The sequence below is a fragment of the Lipotes vexillifer genome, unplaced genomic scaffold, assembly GCF_000442215.2.
Source record: "Lipotes vexillifer unplaced genomic scaffold, Lipotes_vexillifer_v1.1 scaffold951, whole genome shotgun sequence".
Lineage (NCBI taxonomy): Eukaryota > Metazoa > Chordata > Mammalia > Artiodactyla > Lipotidae > Lipotes > Lipotes vexillifer.
The window spans coordinates 1,841,681-1,863,753 of record NW_006793664.1 but is presented as its reverse complement, the minus strand read 5'-3'; the positions used below and the strand labels follow the sequence as shown (position 1 = coordinate 1,863,753).

General features: G+C 41.2%; 1 protein-coding gene across 1 annotated transcript in view; it reads left to right on the top strand.

Annotated features, from left to right (window-relative positions):
• Positions 1-22,073, top strand: part of LRP2BP (LRP2 binding protein) — a 48,674-nt gene that overhangs the window by 21,043 nt on the left and 5,558 nt on the right. The gene's annotated exons all lie outside the window — the stretch shown is intronic.

Here is a 22,073-nt window from a genome sequence, read left to right as displayed (position 1 = left end):
ATTTTTGGCTGCGTTGGGTCTTTGTTGCTGCGTGTGGGCTTTCTCTAGCTGTGGCAAGTGGGGGCTACTCTTCATTGTAGTTCACAGGCTTCTCATTGCGATGGCTTCTCTTGAGCATGGGCTCTAGGTGCACAGGCTTCAGTAGTTGTGGCACATGGGCTCAGTAGTTGTGGTGCACAGGCTTTGTTGCTCCGTGGCATGTGGGATCTTCCCAGACCAGGGCTCGAACCTGTGTCCCCTGCATTGGCAGGCAGATTCTTAACCACTGTACCACCAGGAAAACCCAAGGTGGTGACTTAAAAAAAGTTTTTTTTATATTGGAGTATAGTTGATTTACAATGTTGTTGGTTTCAGGTGGACAGCAAAGTGATTTAGTTATAGATATATCTTTTGTTTTTTTAAATTATTGATTTACTTTTGCCTGTGTTGGGTCTTCGTTGCTGCGTGTGGGCTTTCTCTAGTTGCAGCGAGTGGGGGCTACTCTTTGTTGCAGTGTGCAGGCCTCTCATTGTGGTGGCTTCTCTTGTTGCAGAGCACAGGCTCCAGGCGTGTGGGCCTCAGTAGTCGCAGCACGTGGGCTCAGCAGTTGTGGCTCGCAGGTTCTAGAGCACAGGCTCAGGAGCTGTGGCACACAGGCTTAGTTGCTCTGTGGCATGTGGGATCCTTCCAGACCACGGCTCGAACCGGTGTCCCCAGCATTGGCAGGCGGACCCTCAACCACTGCGCCACCAGGGAAGCCCCATGTATCTATTCCTTTTCAGATACCTTTCCCATATAGGTTATTACAGAGTATTGTGTAAAGTTCCCTGTATTATACAGTAGATCCTTATTGATTATCTATTTTATATATAGTTAGTTGTGTGTATATGTTAATCCCACCCTCTAAATTTATCCCTCCTGCCCCACTTTTCCCTTTTGGTAACCATGTTTGTTTCTGAAGTCTGAGTCTGTTTTGTAAGTAAGTTAATTTGTACCACATTTTTAGATTCCACATATAAGTGATATCATATGATACTTGTCTTTCTCTGGCTTACTCACTTAGTATGATAATCTCTACGTCCATCCATGTTGCTGCAGTTGGAATTATTCCATTATTCCAGGTCTTAGATGCAGCACGTGGGATCTTCGTTGCGGTGTGTGGGATCTTTAGTTGCAGCATCCTGCATGCTGCAACGAACACCTGGCATGCTGCAACTAAAGTACCACGTCTTCTTTACCCATTCACCTGTCAATAGACATTTAGGCTGTTTCCATGTCTTGGCTATTGTGAATAGTGCTGCTATGAACACTGGGGGGCATGTTCTTTTTGAATTATGGTTTTTTTCAGATACATGCCCAGAAGTGGGATGCAGGATCACATCGCAGCTCTATTTTTAGCTTTTTGAGGAAACTCCATACTGTTTTCCATAGTGGCTGCACCAATTACATTCCCCTCAACCTTGTAGGAGGGTTCCCTTTTCTCCACACGCTCTCCAGCATTTGTTACTTGTAGACATTTTTTTTTTACATCTTTATTGGAGTATAATTGCTTTACAATGGTGTGTTAGTTTCTGCTTTATAACAAAGTGAATCAGTTATACATATACATATGTTCCCATATCCCTTCCCTCTTGTGTCTCCCTCCCTATCCCACCCTCTAGGTGGTCACAAAGCACCGAGCTGATCTCCCTGGTGCTGTGTGGCTGCTTCCCACTAGCTATCTATTTTATGTTTGGTAGTGTATATATGTCCGTGCCTCTCTCTCGCTTTGTCACAGCTTACTCTTCCCCCTCCCCATATCCTCAAGTCCATTCTCTAGTAGGTCTGTGTCTTTATTCCCATCTTACCCCTAGGTTCTTCATGACATTTTCTTTTATCTTAGATTCCATATATGTGGTAGCATACGGTATTTGTCTTTCTCTTTCTGACTTACTTCACTCTGTATGATAGACTCTAGGTCCATCCACTTCACTACAAATAACTCAATTTCTTTTCTTTTTATGGCTGAGTAATATTCCATTGTATATATGTGCCACATCTTCTTTATCCATTCATCTGATGATGGACACTTAGGTTGTTTCCATCTCCTAGCTACTGAAAATAGAGCTGCAATGAACATTTTGGTACATCACTCTTTTTGAATTATGGTTTTCTCAGGGTATATGCCCACTAGTGGGATTGCTGGGTCATATGGTAGTTCTGTTTGTAGTTTTTTAAGGAACCTCCATACTGTTCTCCATAGTGGCTGTACCAATTCACATTCCCACCAGCAGTGCAAGAGTGTTCCCTTTTCTCCACACCTACTCCAGCATTTATTATTTCTAGATTTTTTGATGATGGCCATTCTGACTGGTGTGAGATGATATCTCATTGTAGTTTTGATTTGCATTTCTCTAATGATTAATGATGTTGAGCATTCTTTCATGTGTTTGTTGGCAATCTGTATCCCTTTTTTTTTTTTTGCGGTACGCAGGCCTCTCACTGTTGTGGCCTCTCCCGCTGCGGAGCACAGGCTCCGGACGCGCAGGCTCAGCGGCCATAGCTCACGGGCCCAGCCACTCCGCGGCATGTGGGATCTTCCTGGACCAGGGCACGAACCTGTGTCCCCTGCATCGGCAGGCAGACTCTCACCCACTGCGCCACCACGGAAGCCCTGCAATCTGTATATCTTATTGGAGAAATGTCTATATAGGTCTTCTGCCCATTTTTGGATTGGGTTGTTTTTTTTTTTGTTATTGAGCTACATGAGCTGCTTGTAGATTTTGGAGATTAATCCTTTGTCAGTTGCTTCATTTGCAAATATATTCTCCCATTCTGAGGGTTGTCTTCTGGTCTTGTTTATGGTTTCCTTTTCTGTGCAAAAGCTTTGAAGTTTCATTAGATCCCATTTGTTTATTTTTGTTTTTATTTCCATTTCTCTAGCAGGTGGGTCAAAAAGGATCTTGCTCTGATGTATGCCATAGAGTGTTATGCCTATGTTTTCCTCTAAGAGTTTGATGGTTTCTGGCCTTACATTTAGGTCTTTAATCCATTTTGAGCTTATTTTTGTGTATGGTGTTAGGAGTGTTCTAATCTGCCACCTTTATCAAAGATAAGGTGACCATATGTGCATGGGTTTATCTCTGGGCTTTCTATCCTATTCCATTGATCTATCTTTCTGTTTTTGTGCCAGTACCATACTGTCTTGATTACTGTAGCTTTGTAGTATAGTCTGAAGTCAGGCAGCCTGATTCCTCCAGCTCCATTTTTTGTTCTCAAGATTGCTTTGGCTATTCGGGGTCTTTTGTGTTTCCATACAAATTGTGAAATTTTTTGTTCTAGTTCTGTGAAAAATGCCAGTGGTAGTTTGATAGGGATTGCATTGAATCTATAGATTGCTTTGGGAAGTAGAGTCATTTTCACAATGTTGATTCTTCCAATCCAAGAACATGGTATATCTCTCCATCTGTTTGTATCATCTTTAATTTCTTTCATCAGTGTCTTATAATTTTCTGCATACAGGTCTTTTGTCTCCTTAGGTAGGTTTATTCCTAGATATTTTATTCTTTTTGTTGCAATGGTAAATGGGAGTGTTCACTTTCAGATTTTTCATCATTAGTGTATAGGAATGCCAGAGATTTCTGTGCATTAATTTTGTATCCTGCTACTTTACCAAATTCATTGATTAGCTCTAGTAGTTTTCTGGTAGTATCTTTAGGATGTCTTGGCTATGTATTCTCTATGTATAGAATCATGTCATCTGCAAACAGTGACATTTACTTCTTTTCTGCTTTGGATTACTTTTAGTGCCTTTTTTTCTCTGATTGCCGTGGCTAAAACTTCTAAAACTATGTTGAATAAGAGTGGTGAGAGTGGGCAACCTTGTCTTGTTCCTGATCTTAGTGGAAATGCTTTCAGTTTTTCACCATTGACGACAATGTTGGCTGTGGGTTTGTCATATATGGCCTTTATTATGTTGAGGGAAGTTCCCTCTATGCCTGCTTTCTGCAGGGTTTTTATCATAAATGGGTGTTGAATTTTGTCAAAAACTTTCTCTGCATCTATTGAGATGATCATATGGTTTCTCTTCAATTTATTAATATGGTTTATCACATTGATTGATTTGCGTATATTGAAGAATCCTTGCATTCCTGGAATAAACCCCACTTGATCATGGTGCATGCTCCTTTTAATGTGCTGTTGGATTCTGTTTGCTAGTATTTTGTTGAGGCTTTTTGCATCTATGCTCATCAGAGATATTGGCCTGTAGTTTTCTTTCTTTGTGATATCCATGTCTGGTTTTGGTATCAGGGTAATGGTGGCCTCATAGAATGAGTTTGGGAGTGTTCCTCCCTCTGCTATAGTTTGGAAGAGCTTGAGAAGGATAGGTGTTAGCTCTTCTCTAAATGTTTGATAGAATTCGCCTGTGAAGCCATCTGGTCCTGGGCTTTTGTTTGTTGGAAGATTTTTAATCACAGTTTCAATTTCAGTGTTTGTGATTGGTCTGTTCATATTTTCTATTTCTTCCTGATTCAGTCTTGGCAGGTTGTGCATTTCTACGAATTTGTCCATTTCTTCCAGGTTGTCCATTTTATTGGCATAGAGTTGCTTGTAGTAATCCCTCATGATCTTTTGTGTTTCTGCAGTGTCGGTTGTTACTTCTCCTTTCTCATCTCTAATTCTGTTGATTTGAGTCTTCTCCCTTTTTTTCTTGATGAGTCTGGTTAATGGTTTATCAATTTTGTTTATCTTCTTCAAAGAACAAGCTTTTAGTTTTATTGATCTTTGCTATTGTTTCCTTCGTTTCTTTTTCATTTATTTCTGATCCGATCTTCTGCTAACTTTGGGGGTTTTTTGTTCTTTCTCTAATTTCTTTAGGTGTGCAAGGTTAGGTTGTTTATTCAAGATGTTTCTTGTTTCTTAAGGTGGGACTGTATTGCTATAAAGTTCCATCTTAGAACTGCTTTTGCTGCATCCCATAGGTTTTGGGTCGTTGTGTCTCCATTGTCATTTGTTTCTAGGTATGTTTTGATTTCCTCTTTGAATTCATCAGTGATCACTTCGTTATTAAGTAGTGTATTGTTTAGCCTCCGTGTGTTTGTATTTTTTACAGATCTTTTCCTGTAATTGATACCTAGTCTCATAGCGTGGTCGGAGAAGATACTTGATACAATTTCAATTTTCTTAAATTTACCAAGGCCTGATTTGTGACCCAGGATATGATCTATCCTGGAGAATGTTCCATGAGCACTTGAGAAAAATATGTATTCTGTTGTTTTTGGATGGAGTGTCCTATAAATATGAATTAAGTCCATCTTGTTTAATGTATCATTTAAAGCTTGTGTTTCCTTATTTTTTTCATTTTGGATGATCTGTCCATTGGTGAAAGTAGGGGGTTAAAGTCCCCTACTATGAATGTGTTACTGTCGATTTCCCCTTTTATGGCTGTTTCTGCCTTATGTATTGAGGGGCTCCTATGTTGGGTGCATAAATATTTACAATTGTTATATCTTCTTCTTGGATCGATCCCTTGATCATTAGGTAGTGTCCTTTGTCTCTTGTAATAGTCTTTACTTTAAAGTCTATTTAATCTGATATGAGAATTGCTGCTCCAGCTTTCTTTTGGTTTCCATTTGCATGGAATATCTTTTTCTATCCCCTCACTTTCTGTCTGTATGTGTCCCTAGGTCTGAAGTGGGTCTCTTGTAGACAGCATATATATGGGTCTTGTTTTTGTAGCCATTCAGCCAGTCTGTGTCTTTTGATGGGAGCATTTAATCCATTTACATTTAAGGTAATTATCGATATATGTTCCTGTTCCCATTTTCTTAATTGTTTTGGGTTTGTTATTGTAGGTCTTTTCCTTGTCTTGTGTTTCTTGCATAGAGAAGTTCCCTTAGCATTTGTTGTAAAGCTGGTTTGGTGGTGCTGAACTCTCAGCTTTTGCTTGTCTGTAAAGGTTTTAATTTCTCCATCAAATCTGAATGAGATACTTGCTGGGTAGAGTAATCTTGGTTGTAGGTTTTTCTTCATCATCACTTTGAATATGTCCCAGTCCCTTCTGGCTTGCAGAGTTTCTGCTGAAAGATCAGCTGTTCACCTTATGGGGATTCCCTTGTGTGTTATTTGTTGTTTTCCCCTTGCTGCTTTTAATATGTTTTCTTTGTATTTAATTTTTGACAGTTTGATTAGTATGTGTCTTGGTGTGTTTCTCCTTGGATTTATCCTTTATGGGACTCTCTGTGCTTCCTGGAGTTGATTAACTATTTCCTTTCCCATATTAGGGAAGTATTAAACTATAATCTCATCAAATATTTTCTCAGTCCCTTTCTTTTTCTCTTCTTCTTCTGGGACTCCTATAATTTGAGTGTTGGTGTGTTTAATGTTGTCCCAGAGGTCTCTGAGACTGTCCTCAGTTCTTTTCATTCTTTTTTCTTTATTCTGCTCTGCAGTAGTTATTTCCACTATTTTATCTTCCAGGTCACTTATCCATTCTTCTGCCTCATTTATTCTACTATTGAACCCTTCTAGAGTATTTTTAATTTCATTTATTGTGGTGTTCATCGTTGCTTGTTTCTTCTTTAGTTCTTCTAGGTCCTTGTTAAATGTTTCTTGCATTTTGTCCATTCTATTTCCAAGATTTTGGATCATCTTTACTATCATTATTCTGAATTCTTTTTCAGGTAGACTGCATATTTCCTCTTCATTTGTTAGGTCTGGTGGGTTTTTATCTCGCTCCTTCATCTGCAGTGTGTTTTTCTGTTTTCTCATTTTGCTTATCTTACTGTGTTTGGGGTCTCCTTTTTGCAGGCTGCAGGTTCGTATTTCCCGTTGTTTTTGGTGTCTGTCCCCAGTGGTTAAAGTTCGTTCAGTGGGTTGTGTAGGCTTCCTGGTGGAGGGGACTAGTGCCTGTGTTCTGGTGGATGAGGCTGGATCTTGTCTTTCTGGTGGGCAGGTCCACGTCTGGTGGTGTGTTTTGGGGTGTGTGTGGCCTTATGATTTTAGGCAGCCTCTCTGCTAATGGGTGAGGTTGTGTTCCTGTCTTGCTAGTTGTTTGTCATAGGGTGTCCAGCAATGTAGCTTGCTGGTCATTGAGTGAAGCTGGGTCTTGGTGTTGAGATAGAGATCTCTGGGAGATTCTTGCCGTTTGATATTACGCGGAGCTGGGAGGTCTCTTGTGGACCAGTGTCCTGAAGTTGGCTCTCCCACCTCAGAGGCACAGCACTGACTCCTGGCTCCAGCACCTAGAGCCTTCCATCCACATGGTTCAGAATAAAAGGGAGAAAAAGTAGAAAGAAAGAAAGAGGATAAAATAAAATGAAGAATGATAAAATAAAGTTATTAAAAGATATAAAATAATTATTAAGAAAAAAATTTTAAGTAAAAAAAACGGACAGACACAACCCTAGGACAAATGGTGAAAGCAAAGTTGTACAGACAGAATCTCACACAGAAGCATACACGTACACACTCACAAAAAGAGGAAAAGGGGAAAAAATAATGTCTTGCTCTCAAAGTCCACCTCCTCAATTTGGGATGATTCGTTGTCTATTCAGCTATTTCACAGATGCAGGGTACATCATGTTGATTGTGGAGATTTAATCTGCTGCTCCTGAGGCTGCTGCGAGAAATTTCCCTTATTTGTTCGCACAGCTCCCGGGGCCCAGCTTTGGATTTGGCCCCGCCTCTGCATGTAGGTCGCTGGAGGGCATCTGTTCTTCGCTCAGACAGGACGGGGTGAAAGTAGCCGCTGATTCGGGGGCTCTGGCTCACTCAAGCCGGGGGGAGGGAGGGGTACAGATGCGGGGCAAGCCTGCGGTGGCAGGAGCCAGCATGACGTTGCACCAGCCTGAGGCGTGCCGTGCATTTTCCCTGGGGAAGTTGTCCCTGGATCCTGGAACCCTGGTAGTGGAGGGCTGCACAGGTTCCCCGGAAGGGAGGTGTGGATAGTGACCTGTGCTCGCACACAGGCTTCTTGGTGGCGGCAGCAGCAGCCTTAGCGTCTCATGCCTGTCTCTGGGGTCCACGCTTTTAGCCCCGGCTTGCGCCTGTCTCTGGAGCTCCTTTAAGCAGCGCTCTTAATCCCCTCACCTCGTGCACCAGGAAACAAAGAAGGAAGAAAAAGTCTCTTGCCTCTTTGGCAGGTCCAGACTTTTCCCCGGACTCCTCCCGGCCAGCCATGGAGCACTAACCCCCTGCAGGCCGTGTTCACGCCGCCAACCCCAGTCCTCTCCCTGGGATCCGATCGAAGCTTGAGCTGCAGCTCCCAGCCCTGACCCGCCCCAGTGGGTGAGCAGACAAGCCTCTCGGGCTGGTGAGTGCCGGTCGGCACCGATCCTCTGTGCGGGAATCTCCCCGCTTTGCCCTCTGCACCCCTGTTGCTGTGCTCTCTTCCGTGGCTCTGAAGCCTCCTCCCTCCACCACCCACAGTCTCTGCCCACGAAGGGGCTTCTAGTTTGTGGAAACCTTTCCTCCTTCACAGCTGCCTCCCAGAGGTGCAGGTCCTGTCCCTATTCTTTGTCTCTGTTTTTGCTTTTTTTTTGTGCCCTACCCAGGTACGTGGGGACTTTCTTGCCTTTTGGGAGGTCTGAGGTCTTCTGCCAGAGTTCAGTAGGTGTTCTGTAGGAGTTGTTCCACGTGTAGATGTATTTCTGATGTATTTGTGGGGATCTCCACGTCTTACTCTTCAGCCATCTTCCCCCATCCTCCTCTTGTACTTTTTTTTTTTTTGTAGTACACGGGCCTCTCACTGCTGTGGCCTCTCCCATTGCAGAGCACAGGCTCCGGACGTGTAGGCTCAGTGGCCATGGCTCATGGGCCTAGCCACTCTGCGGCATGTGGGATCTTCCCAGACCGGGGCACGAACCCGTGTCCCCTGCATTGGCAGGTGGACTCTCAACCACTGTGCCACCAGGGAAGCCCCTCTTGTAGACTTTTTAATGATGGCCATTCTGATGGATGTTAGGTGATACCTCACTGTAATTTTGACTTGCATTTCTCTAATCAGCGACATTGAGCATCTTTTCATGTGCTTTTTGGCCATCTGTCTCTTAGATCTTCTGCCCAGTTTTTGATTGGGTTTTTAAAAATATATTGAGCTGCATGAGCGCAATTATTTTGTATTGGCTTGGCCAAAATTTTCATTTGGGTTTTCCCATAACATCTTATGGAGAAACCAAAATGAATTTTTTCACCAACCCAGTATATTTTGGAGTTTACAAATGATGCAACCAACAAGAGATTAAATATTCTTTCTGTGGGTTGTCTTTCCATTTTGTTTATGGTTTCCTTTGCTGTGTGAAAGCTTTTAAGTTTAATTAAGGTTCCATTTATTTTTGTTTGTATTTTCATTACTCTAGGAGGTGGAACCAAAAAGATATTGTGATTTATGTCAAAGAGTGTTCTGCCTATGTTTTCCTCTATGACTTTTATAGTATCTAGTCTTACATTTAGGTCCTTAATCCATTTTGAGTTTATTTTTGTGTATGATGTTAGAGAATGTTCTAATTTTATTCTTTTACACGTAGCTGTCCAGTTTCCCCAGCACCACTTATTGAAGAGACTGTCTTTTCTCTATTGTATATTCTTACCTTCTTTGTTGTAAATTAATTGACCATAGGTGCATGGGTTTACTTCTGGGCTTTCTATCCTGTTCCACTGATCTGCAAGTCTGTCTTTGTGCCAGTACCATACTGCAGCTTTATACTATAGTCTGAAGTCAGGGAAACTGATTCCTCCAGCTCCATTTTTCTTTCTCAAGATTGCTTTGGCTTTTTGGAGTCTTTTGGGTTTCCATACAGTTTAAAAATTTTTTGTTCTAGTTCTGTGAAAAATGCCATTGGTAATTTGATAGGGATTGTATTGAATCTGTAGATTGGCTTGGGCAGTATAATCATTTTGACAATATTCTTTCAATCCCAAAATATGATATATTTTTCCATCTGTTTGTGTCATCCGATTTCTTTCATCAGTGTCTTACAGTTTTCGGAGTATAGGTCTTTCGCCTCCTTAGCTAGGTTATTTCTGGGTATTTTATTCTTTTTGATGCAATGGTAAATGGGATTGTTTCCTTAATTTCTCTTTCTGATCTTTCATTGTTAGTGTATAGGAATGCAAGAGATTTCTCTGTATTAATTTTGTATCCTGCAACTTTACCGAATTCATTGATGAGCTCTGGTAGTTTTCTTGTAGCATCTTCAGGATTTTCTATGTATAGTATCATGTCATCTGCAAACAGTGACAGTTTTACTTCTTTTCCAATTTGGATTCCTTTTCTTTCTTTTTCTTCTCTGATTGCTGTGGCTAGGACTTCCAAAACTATGTTGAATAATAGTGGCAAGAGTGGACATCCTTGTCTTATTCTTGATCTTAGAGGGAATGCTTTCAGCTTTTCACTACTAAGATGTTAGCTGTGGGTTTGTCATATATGGCCTTCATTATGTTGAGGTAGGTTCCCTCTATGCCCACTTTCTGAACAGGTTTTATCATAAATGGGTATTGAATTTTGTCAAAAGCTTTTTCTGCATCTATGCAGATCATATGGTTTTTATTCAATTTATTAACATGGTGTATCACACTGATTTGCAGATATTGAAAAATCCTTGCATCCCTGGGATAAATCCCACTTGATTATGATGTATGATCCTTTTAATGTATTGTTGGATTTGGTTTGGTAGTATTTTGTTGAGGATTTTTGCATCTATGTTCATTGGTGATATTGGCCTGTAATTTTCTCTTCTTCTGGTATCTTTGTCTGGTTTTGGTATCAGGGTGATGGTGGCCTCATAGAATGAGTTTGGGAGTATTCCTTCCTCTGAAATTTTTTGAAATAGTTTCAGAAGGATAGGTGTTAACTTCTCTAAATGTTTGATAGAATTTGCCTGTGAAAACATCTGGTCCTGGATTTTTATTTGTTGGGAGTTTTTTAATCAGTTTCAATTTCAGTACTTGTAATTGGTCTGTTCATATTTTTTATTTCTTCCTGGTTTAGTTTTGAGAGATTGTATCTTCCTAAGAAATTGTTCATTTCTTCTAGGTTGCCATTTTATTGGCATAAAGTTGCTTGTGGTAAGTAGCTTCTTATGATCCTATGTATTTCTGTGGTGCCAGTTGTAAATTCTCCTTTTTAATTTCTAATTTTATTGATTTGAGCCCTTTCCCTTTTTTCCTTGATGAGTCTGGCGAAAGGCTTATCAGTGTTGTTTATCTTTTCAAAGAACCAGCTTTCAGTTTCATTGATCTTTTCTCTTGTTCATTTCTACTTCGTTTAGTTTTGATCTGATCTTTATGATTTCTTTCCTTCTGCTAACTTTGGGTTTTGTTTGTTCTTTTTCTCTAGTTGCTTTAGGTGTAAGGTTAGGTTGTATATTGGGGATTTTTCTTGTTTCCTGAGGTAAGACTGTATTGCTATAAACTTCCCTCTTAGACCTGCTTTTCCTGAGTCCCATAGGGTTGAATCATTGTTTTCGTTTTCATTTGTCTCTAGGTATTTTTTGATTTCCTTTTTGATTTCTTCAGTGATTCATTGGTTGTTTAGTAGCATATTGTTTAGCTTCCACCTGTTTGTGCTTTTTACAGTTTAATTCTTGTAGTTGATTTCTAATCTCATAGCATTGTGGTCAGAAAAGATTCTTGATATGATTTCATTTAAATTTACTGAGGCTCGCTTTATGGCTCAGCATGTGATCTATCCTGGATAATATTCCATGTGCACTTGAAAAGAATGTGGGTTCTGCTGCTTTCAGATGCATTGTTCTGTAAATATCAACTAAGTTCATCTGGTCTAATGCATCATTTAAAGCCTGTGTTTCCTTACTGATTTTCTGTCTGGGTGATCTGTCCATTGAGGTAAGTGGCGTGTTAAAGTCTCCCAGTATTATTGTTACCATCAATTTCTCCTTTTATGGATGTTAGCAGTTGCCTTACATATTGAAGTGCTCCTATGTTGGGGGCATATACAATTTTTATGTCTTCTTGGATTGATCCCTTGATCATTATGTAGTGTCCTTCTTTGTCTCTTGTAACATTCTTTATTTTAAAATCAATTTTGTCTGAGATGAGAATTGCTACTCCAGCTTTCTTTTGCTTTCCATTTGCATGGAATATCTTTTTCCATCCCCTCACTTTCAGTTTGTATGTGTCCCTAGATATGAAGTGGGTCTCTTGTAGAGAGCATATATATGGGTCTTGTTTTTGTATCCATTCAGCCAGTCTGTGTCTTTTGGTTGGAGCATTGAATCCATTCACATTTAAGGTAATGACCGATATGTATGTTCTTTTTTTTTTTAAACATCTTTATTGGGGTATAATTGCTTTACAATGGTGTGTTAGTTTCTGCTTTATAACAAAGTGAATCAGTTATACATATACATATGTTCCCATATCTCTTCCCTCTTGTGCTTTACAATGGTGTGTTAGTTTCTGCTTTATAACAGAGTGAGTCAGTTATACATATATATATGTTCCCATATCTCTTCCCTCTTTGTCTCCCTCCCTCCCACCCTCCCTATCCCACCCCTCCAGACAGCCACAAAGAACCGAGCCGGTTTCCCTGTGCCATGTGGCTGCTTCCCACTGGCTATCTACCTTACGTTTGTTAGTATATATATGTTCATGTATCTCTCTCACCCTATCACAGCTCACCCTTCCCCCACCCCATATCCTGAAGTCCATTCTCCAGTAGGTTTGTGTCTTTATTCATGTCTTACCCCTAGGTTCCTCATAACATTTTTTTTTCTTAAATTCCATATATATGTGTTAGCATACGGTATTTGTTTTTCTCTTTCTGACTTACTTCACTCTGTATGACAGACTCTAGGTCTATCCACCTCATTACAAATAGCTCAATTTCGTTTCTTTTTATGGCTGAGTAATATTCCATTGTATATATGTGCCACATCTTCTTTATCCATTCATCCGACGATGGGCACTTAGGTTGCTTCCATGTCCTGGCGATTGTAAATAGAGCTGCAATGAACATTTTGGTACATGACTCTTTTTGAATTATGGTTTTCTCAGGGTATATGCCCAGTAGTGGGATTGCTGGGTCATATGGTAGTTCTATTTGTAGTTTTTTAAGGAATCTCTATACTGTTCTCCATAGTGGCTGAAGCAATTCACATTCCCACCAGCAGTGCAAGAGTGTTCCCTTTTCTCCACACCCTCTCCAGCATTTATTGTTTCTAGATTTTTTGATGATGGCCATTCTGACTGGTGTGAGATGATACCTCATTGTAGTTTTGATTTGCATTTCTCTAATGATTAATGATGTTGAGCATTCTTTCATGTGTTTGTTGGCAGTCTGTATATCTTCTTTGGAGAAATGTCTATTTAGGTCTTCTGCCCATTTTTGGATTGGGTTGTTTATTTTTTTGTTATTGAGCTGCATGAACTGCTTGCAAATTTTGGAGATTAATCCTTTGTCAGTTTGCACATTTGCAAATATTTTCTCCCATTCTGAGGGCTGTCTTTTGGTCTTGTTTATGGTTTCCTTTGCTGTGCAAAAGCTTTGAAGTTTCATTAGGTCCCATTTGTTTATTTTTGTTTTTATCTCCATTACTCTAGGAGATGGGTCAAGAAGGATCTTGCTGTGATTTATGTCATAGAGTGTTCTGCCTATGTTTTCCTCTAAGAGTTTGATAGTTTCTGGCCTTACATTTAGGTCTTTAATCCATTTTGAGCTTATTTTTGTGTATGGTGTTAGGGAGTGATCTAATCTCATACTTTTACATGTACCTGTCCAGTTTTCCCAGCACCACTTATTGAAGAGGCTGTCCTTTCTCCACTGTACATTCCTGCCACCTTTATCAAAGATAAGGTGACCATATGTGCATGGGTTTATCTCTGGGCTTTCTATCCTATTCCATTGATCTATCTTTCTGTTTTTGTGCCAGTACCATACTGTCTTGATTACTGTAGCTTTGTAGTATAGTCTGAAGTCAGGCAGCCTGATTCCTCCAGCTCCATTTTTTGTTCTCAAGATTGCTTTGGCTATTCGGGGTCTTTTGTGTTTCCATACAAATTGTGAAATTTTTTGTTCTAGTTCTGTGAAAAATGCCAGTGGTAGTTTGATAGGGATTGCATTGAATCTATAGATTGCTTTGGGTAGTAGAGTCATTTTCACAATGTTGATTCTTCCAATCCAAGAACATGGTATATCTCTCCATCTGTTTGTATCATCTTTAATTTCTTTCATCAGTGTCTTATAATTTTCTGCATACAGGTCTTTTGTCTCCTTAGGTAGGTTTATTCCTAGATATTTTATTCTTTTTGTTGCAATGGTAAATGGGAGTGTTTTCTTGATTTCACTTTCAGATTTTTCATCATTAGTATATAGGAATGCCAGAGATTTCTGTGCATTAATTTTGTATCCTGCTACTTTACCAAATTCATTGATTAGCTCTAGTAGTTTTCTGGTAGCATCTTTAGGATTCTCTATGTATAGTATCATGTCATCTGCAAACAGTGACAGCTTTACTTCTTCTTTTCCGATTTGGATTCCTTTTATTTCCTTTTCTTCTCTGATTGCTGTGGCTAAAACTTCCAAAACTATGTTGAATAAGAGTGGTGAGAGTGGGCAACCTTGTCTTCCTGATCTTAGTGGAAATGCTTTCAGTTTTTCACCATTGAGGATGATGTTGGCTGTGGGCTTTATTATGTTGTGGCCTTTATTATGTTGAGGGAAGTTCCCTCTATGCCTACTTTCTGCAGGGTTTTTTATCATAAATGGGTGTTGAATTTTGTCAAAAGCTTTCTCTGCATCTATTGAGGTGATCATATGGCTTTTCTCCTTCAATTTGTTAATATGGTTTATCACATTGATTGATTTGCGTATATTGAAGAATCCTTGCATTCCTGGAATAAACCCCACTTGATCATGGTGTATGATCCTTTTAATGTGCTGTTGGATTCTGTTTGCTAGTATTTTGTTGAGGATTTTTGCATCTATGTTCATCAGTGATATTGGCCTGTAGTTTTCTTTCTTTGTGACATCCTTGTCCGGTTTTGGTATCAAGGTAATGGTGGCCTCGTAGAATGAGTTTGGGAGTGTTCCTCCCTCTGCTATATTTTGGAAGAGTTTGAGAGGGATAGGTGTTAGCTCTTCTCTAAATGTTTGATAGAATTCGCCTGTGAGGCCATCTGGTCCTGGGCTTTTGTTTGTTGGAAGAATTTTAGTCACAGTTTCCATTTCAGTGTTTGTGATTGGTCTGTTCATATTTTCTATTTCTTCCTGATTCAGTCTTGGCAGGTTGTGCATTTCTACGAATTTGCCCATTTCTTGCAGATTGTCCATTTTATTGGCATACAGTTGCTTGTAGTGATCTCTCATGATGTTTTGTATTTCTGCAGTGTCAGTTGTTACTTCTCCACTTTCATTTCTAATTCTATTGATTTGAGTCTTCTCCCTTTTTTTCTTGATGTGTCTGGCTAATGGTTTATCTATTTTTCTTCTCATAGTACCAGCTTTTAGTTTTATTGATCTTTGCTATTGTTTCCTTCATTTCTTTTTCATTTATTTCTGATCTGATTTTTATGATTTCTTTCCTTCTGCTAACTTTGGGGTTTTTTTGTTCTTCTTTCTCTAATTGCTTGAGGTGCAAGTTTAGGTTGTTTATTCGAGATGTCTCCTGCTTCTTAAGGTGGGCTTGTATTGCTATAAACTTCCCTCTTAGAACTGCTTTTGCTGCATCCCATAGGTTTTGGGTCGTTGTTTCTCCATTGTCATTTGTTTCTAGGTATTTTTTAATTTCCTCTTTGATTTCTTCAGTGATCACTTCGTTATTAAGTAGTGTATTGTTTAGCCTCCATGTGTTTGTATTTTTTACAGATCTTTTCCTGTAATTGATATCTAGTCTCATGGCGTTGTGGTTGGAAAAGATACTTGATACAATTTCAATTTTCTTAAATTTACCAGGGCCTGATTTGTGACCCAAGATATAATCTATCCTGGAGAATGTTCCATGAGCACTTGAGAAAAATGTGTATTCTGTTGTTTTTGGATGGAATGTCCTATAAATATCAATTAAGTCCATCTTGTTTAATGTATCATTTAAAGCTTGTGTTTCCTTGTTTATTTTCATTTTGGATGATCTGTCCATTGGTGAAAGTGGGGTGTTAAAATCCCCTACTATGAATGTGTTACTGTCGATTTCCCCTTTTATGGCTGTTAGTTTCTGCCTTATGTATTGAGGTGCTCCTATGTTGGGTGCATAAATATTTACAATTGTTATATATTCTTCTTGGATTGATCCCTTGATCATTAGGTAGTGTCCTTCTTTGTGTCTTCTGATAGTCTTTATTTTAAAGTCTACTTTGTCTGATATGAGAATTGCTACTCCAGCTTTCTTTTGGTTTCCATTTGCATGGAATATCTTTTTCCATCCCCTTACTTTCAGTCTGTATGTGTCTCTAGGTCTGAAGTGGGTCTCTTGTAGACAGCATATATATGGGTCTTGTTTTTGTATCCATTCAGCCAATCTGTGTCTTTTGGTGGGAGCATTTAGTCCATTTACATTTAAGGTAATGATCGATATGTATGTTCCTATTCCCATTTTCTAAATTGTTTTGGGTTTGTTATTATAGGTCTTTTCCTTCTCTTGTGTTTTTGTCTAGAGAAGTTCCTTTAGCATTTGTTGTAAAGCTGGTTTGGTGGTGCTGAACTCTCTCAGCTTTTGCTTGTCTGTAAAGGTTTTAATTTCTCCATCAAATCTGAATGAGATCCTTGCTGGGTAGAGTAATCTTGGTTGCAGGTTTTTCTCCTTCATCACTTTCAGTATGTCCTGCCACTCCCTTCTGGCTTGCAGAGTTTCTGCTGAGAGATCAATTGTTAACCTTATGCAGATTCCCTTGTGTGTCATTTGTTGTTTTTCCCTTGCTGCTTTTAATATGCTTTCTTTGTATTTAATTTTTGACAGTTTGATTAATATGTGTTTTGGCATGTTTCTCCTTGGATTTATCCTTTATGGGACTCTCTGTGCTTCCTGGACTTGATTAACTATTTCCTTTCCCATATTAGGAAGTTTTCAACTATAATCTCTTCCAATATTTTCTCAGTCCCTTTCTTTTTCTCTTCTTCTTCTGGAACCCCTATTATTCGAATGTTGGTGCATTTAATGTTGTCCCAGAGGTCTCAGACTGCCCTCAGTTCTTTTCATTCTTTTTTCTTTATTCTGCTCTGCAGTAGTTATTTCCACTATTTTATCTTCCAGGTCACTTATCCTTTCTTCTGCCTCAGTTATTCTGCTATTGATTCCATCTAGAGTTTTTTAAATTTCATTTATTGTGTTGTTCATCGTTGCTTGTTTCATCTTTAGTTCTTTGAGGTCCTTGTTAACTATTTATTGCATTTTGTCCATTCTATTTCCAAGATTTTGGATCATCTTTAGTATCATTATTCTGAATTCTTTTTCAGGTAGACTGCCTATTTCCTCTTCATTTGTTAGGTCTGGTGCATTTTTATCTTGGTCCTTCATCTGCTGTGTGTTTTTCTGTCTTCTCATTTTGCTTATCTTACTGTGTTTGGGGTCTCCTTTTGGCAGGCTGCAGGTTCATAGTTCCCGTCGTTTTTGATGTTTATCTCCAGTGGCTAAGGTTGGTTCAGTGGGTTGTGTAGGCTTCCTGGGGGCGGGGACTAGTGCCTGTGTTGTGGTGGATGAGGCTAGATCTTGTCTCTCTAGTGGGCAGCTCCACGTCTGGTGGTGTGTTTTGGGGTGTCTGTGGACTTATTATGATTTTAGGCAGCCTCTCTGCTAGTGGGTGGGGTTGTGTTCCTGTCTTGCTATTTGTTTGGCATAGGTTGTCCAGCAGTGTAGCTTGCTGGTCGTTGAGTGAAGCTGGGTGCTGGTGTTGAGATGGAGATCTCTGGGAGATTTTCGCCATTTGATATTATGTGGAGCTGGGAGGTCTCTTGTTGACCAGTGTCCTGAAGTTGGCTCTCCCACCTCAGAGGTAGAGTCCTGACTCCTGGCTGGAGCAGCAAGAGCCTTTCATCCACACGGCTCAGAATAAAAGGGAGAGAAAGTAGAGAGAATTAGTAGAAGTAGGACGAAAGAAAGAAAGAAGGAAAGAAAGAAAGAAAGAAAGAAAGAAAGGTGGGAAGGAAGGAAGGAACGAAGGAGGGAAGGAGGGAAGGAAGAAAGAAGAAAAGAAGGCAAGAAGGAAAGAAAGGAGGGAGGGAGGAAGGAAGGAAGGAGGGAAGGAAGGAAAAAAGACAGAAGGAAGATACAGTAAAATAAAAGTATAATAAAGTTATTTAATTAAAAAATAATTATTTAGAAAAAAAGGGATGGGTAGAACCTTAGGACAAATGGTGGAAGCAAAGCTATACAGACAAAATCTTACACAGAAGCATACACATACACCCTCACAAAAAGAGGTAAAGGGGAAAAAATCATAAAACTTGCTCTCAAAGTCTACGTGCTCAATTTGGGATGATTCGTTGTCTACAGGAGGCAAGGAAGGAAAGAAAGAAAGAAAGAAGGTAAAGTATAGTAGAGTTATTTAAATTAAAATTAATTATTAAGAAAAAATTAAAAAAACAATGGACGGATAGAACGCTAGGACAAATGGTGGAAGCAAAGCTATACAGACAAGATCTCACACAGAAGCATACACATACACACAGAAAAAGGAAAAGGGGAAAGATAAATCTTGCTCTCAAAGTCCACCTCCTTAATTTGGGATGATTCGCTGTCTATTCATGTATTCCACAGGTGCAGGGTACATCAAGTTGATTGTGGAGCTTTAATCCGCTGCTTCTGAGGGTGCTGGGAGAGATTTCCCTTTCTCTTCTTTGTTCTCACAGCTCCCAGGGCCTCAGGTTTGGATTTGGCCCTGCCTCTGCGTGTCGGTCGCTGGAGGTCATCTGTTTTTTGCTCAGAGAGGACGGGCGGGGTTAAAGGAGCCGCTGACTCGGGGGTTCTGGCGCACTCAGGCCGGGGGGAGGTAGGGGTACAGATGCGGGGCGAGCCTGCGGCGGCAGAGGCCAGCGTGACATTGCACCCGCCTGAGGCGCGCCGGGCGTTCTCCCGGGGGAGTTGTCCCTGGCTCACGGGACCCTGGCAGTGGTGGGCTGCGCGGGCTCCCGGGAGAGGAGGTGTGGATAGTGACCTGTGCTTGCACACAGGCTTCTTGGTGGCTGCAGCAGCAGCCTTAGCATCTCATGCCCGTCTCTGGTGTGCGCGCTGGTAGCCGCGGCTCGCACCCGTCTCTGGAGCTCGTTTAGGTGGCGCTCTGAGTCCCCTCTCCTCGCGCACCTCGTGGTGCACTAACCCCTTCGGGCTATGTTCAAGCCGCCAACCCCAGTCCTCTCCCTGCGCTCCGACCAAACCCGAGCCTCAGCTCGCAGCCCTGCCCGCCCCGGCGGGTGAGCACACAAGCCTCTCGGGCTGGTGAGTGCCGGTCGGCACCGATCCTCTGTGCGGGAATCTCTCCGCTTTGCCCTCCGCACCCCCATGGCTGCGCTCTCCCCCGCGGCCCCGAAGCTCCCCGCTCCGCCACCCGCAGTCTCTGCCCGCGAAGGGGCTCCTAGTGTGTGGAGACCTTTCCTCCTTCACAGCTCCCTTCCCCTGGTGCAGGTGCCGTCCCTATTCTTTTGTCTCTGTTTTTAATTAATTTTTTTCTTTTGCCCTACCCAGATACTTGGGGAGTTTCTTGCCTTTTGGGAGGTCTGAGGTCTTCTGCCAGCGTTCAGTAGATGGCCTGTAGGAGTTGTTCCACGTGTAGTTGTATTTCTGGTGTGTCTGTGGGGAGGAACGTGATCTCCGCGTCTTACTCCTCTGCCATCTTCCCAGCACCCCGATATGTATGTTCTTATTGCCATTTTGTTAATTGTTTTGGATTTGTTTCTGTAGGTCTTTTTTCTTCCGTTCCTCTTTTGTTCCCTTCTCTTGTGATTTGATGACTACTTTAGTGTTGTGTTTGGATATTTTTCTTTTTGCATGTTTATCTATTGTACATTTTTGGTTTGCAGTTACCATGAGGTTTTGATATAGCAGGCTATATATATATACACAAGATTGTTTTAAGTTGCTGGTGTCTTCATTTCAAATGCATTTCCAATATCCTGCATTTGTACTCTCCTCATGATTGCTGGTTTTGATATATTTGTGTGTGGATAATTTCCCATGTTTACTGTATGTTTGCCTTTACTGATGAGCCTTCCCATTTGTAATTTTCTTGTTTCTAGTCGTGGGCTTTTCCTTTCCACCTCGAGAAGTTCCTGGAGCATTTGCCGTACAGCTGGTTTGGTGGTGCTGAATTCTCTTCGCTTTTGCTTGTCTGTAAAGCTCAACAAGAGCCTTGCTGGGTATTCTTGGTTGTAGGTTTTTCCCTTTCATCACTTTAAATATATTGTGCCACTCCCTTCTGGCCTGCAGTTTCTGCTAAAAAACCAGCTGATAACTGTATAGAGATTCCCTTGTATGTTATTTGTTGCTTTTCTCTTGTTGCTTTTAATATTTTGTCTTTACCTTTTGTCAATTTTATTAATGTGTCTCAGCATTTTCCTCCTTGGGTTTATCCTGTATGGGACTCTCTGCACTTCCTGGACTTGGGTGACTGTTTCCTTTCCCATGTTAGGGAAGTTTTCAGCTATTATCTCTTCAAATATTTTCTCAGGCCCTTTCTCTCTCTCTTATCCTTCTGTGGCCCCTATAATGCAAATGTTGGTGTTTAATATTGTCCCAGAGGTCTCTGAGACTGTCCTGCTTTCTTTTTATTCTTTTTTTTTCATTCTGTTCCGGGGCAGTGATTTCCACCACTCTGTCTTCCAGCTCACTTATCTGTTCTTCTGCCTCAGTTATTCTGCTATTCCTTCTAGTGTATTTTTCATTTCAGTTATTATCCAACTGTTTGTTCCTTAAATCTTCTAGCTTTGTTAAACATTTCTTGTAGCTTCTTGGTCTGTGCCTCCATTCTTTTCTTGAGACCTTGGATCATCTTTACTTCATTATTCTGAATTCTTTTTCAGGTAGGTTGCCTATCTCCACTTTACTTAGTTCTTCTGGGGTTTTATCTTGTTCCTTCCTCTGGAACATATTCCTCTGCCATCTCATTTTATCTAACTTTCTGTGTTTGCCGTCCTGCAGGCTACAGGATTATAGCTCGTCTTGCTTGTAGTGTCTGCCCCCCTGGTGAGTGACGCTGATCTAACAGGCTTGTGCAAGCTTCCTGGTGGGAGGGACTGATGTCTCCTCAGTGGTGGGTGGAGCTGGGTCTTGTTCCTTTGATGGGCAGGGGTGTATTGAGGTGGCTGTGAGCTCAGGAAGACTTTAAGCAACCTGTCTGCTGATGGGTGGGGCTGTGCTCCTGCCCTGTTGGTAGTTTGGCCTGAGGCTTCCCAGCACTGGAGCCGTGGGCTGTTGGGTGGGGCCAGGTCTTGGCATTGCAATGGTAGCCTCCAGGACACCTCACGCTGATGAGTACTCCCCAGTACCTCTGCCACCAGTGTCCTTTTCCCCGTGGTGAGCCACAGCTGCCCTCCACCTCCCCCAGGAGACCCTCCAAGACCAGCAGGTAAGTCTGGCCTAGGCTTCTATTAAGTCACGCCTTTTTCCCCTGGGTCCTGGTGCACATGAGACCTTGTGTGCACCCTCCAAGAGTGGTGTTTCTGTTTCCCCCAGTCCTCTGGAACTCCTGCAATCAAGTCCCACTGGCCTTCAAAGCCAAATGCTCTAAGGGGTTCCTCCTCCCAATGCCAGACCACTGGAGCCTGACATGGGGGCTCAGAACTCACACCTATGGGAGAACCTCACAATATAATTATTTTCCAGTTTGTGGGTCACCTACCCAGTGGATATGGGATTTGATTGTATCGTGAATACAACCCTCCTACCGTCTTGTTGCGGCTTCTTTGTTTTTCGAAGTAGAATATCTTTTTTGGTAGGTTCTAGTCCTTTTTTTGTCAATGCTTTTCAGCAGTTAGTTGTTTGGTGTTTTTGTGAGAGGAGGTGAGCTCAGGTCCCTCTAGTCCGCCATGTTATCCTCCTCCCCTATATATACTAATTTGTACATGATTATGGAGACTGCAAAGACTGTCTGTCATCTGCAAGCTGGGAGACTCAGAAAAGCTGGTGGTTTAGTTCCAGTCTGAGTCTGAAGGCCTGAGAACCAGGAGA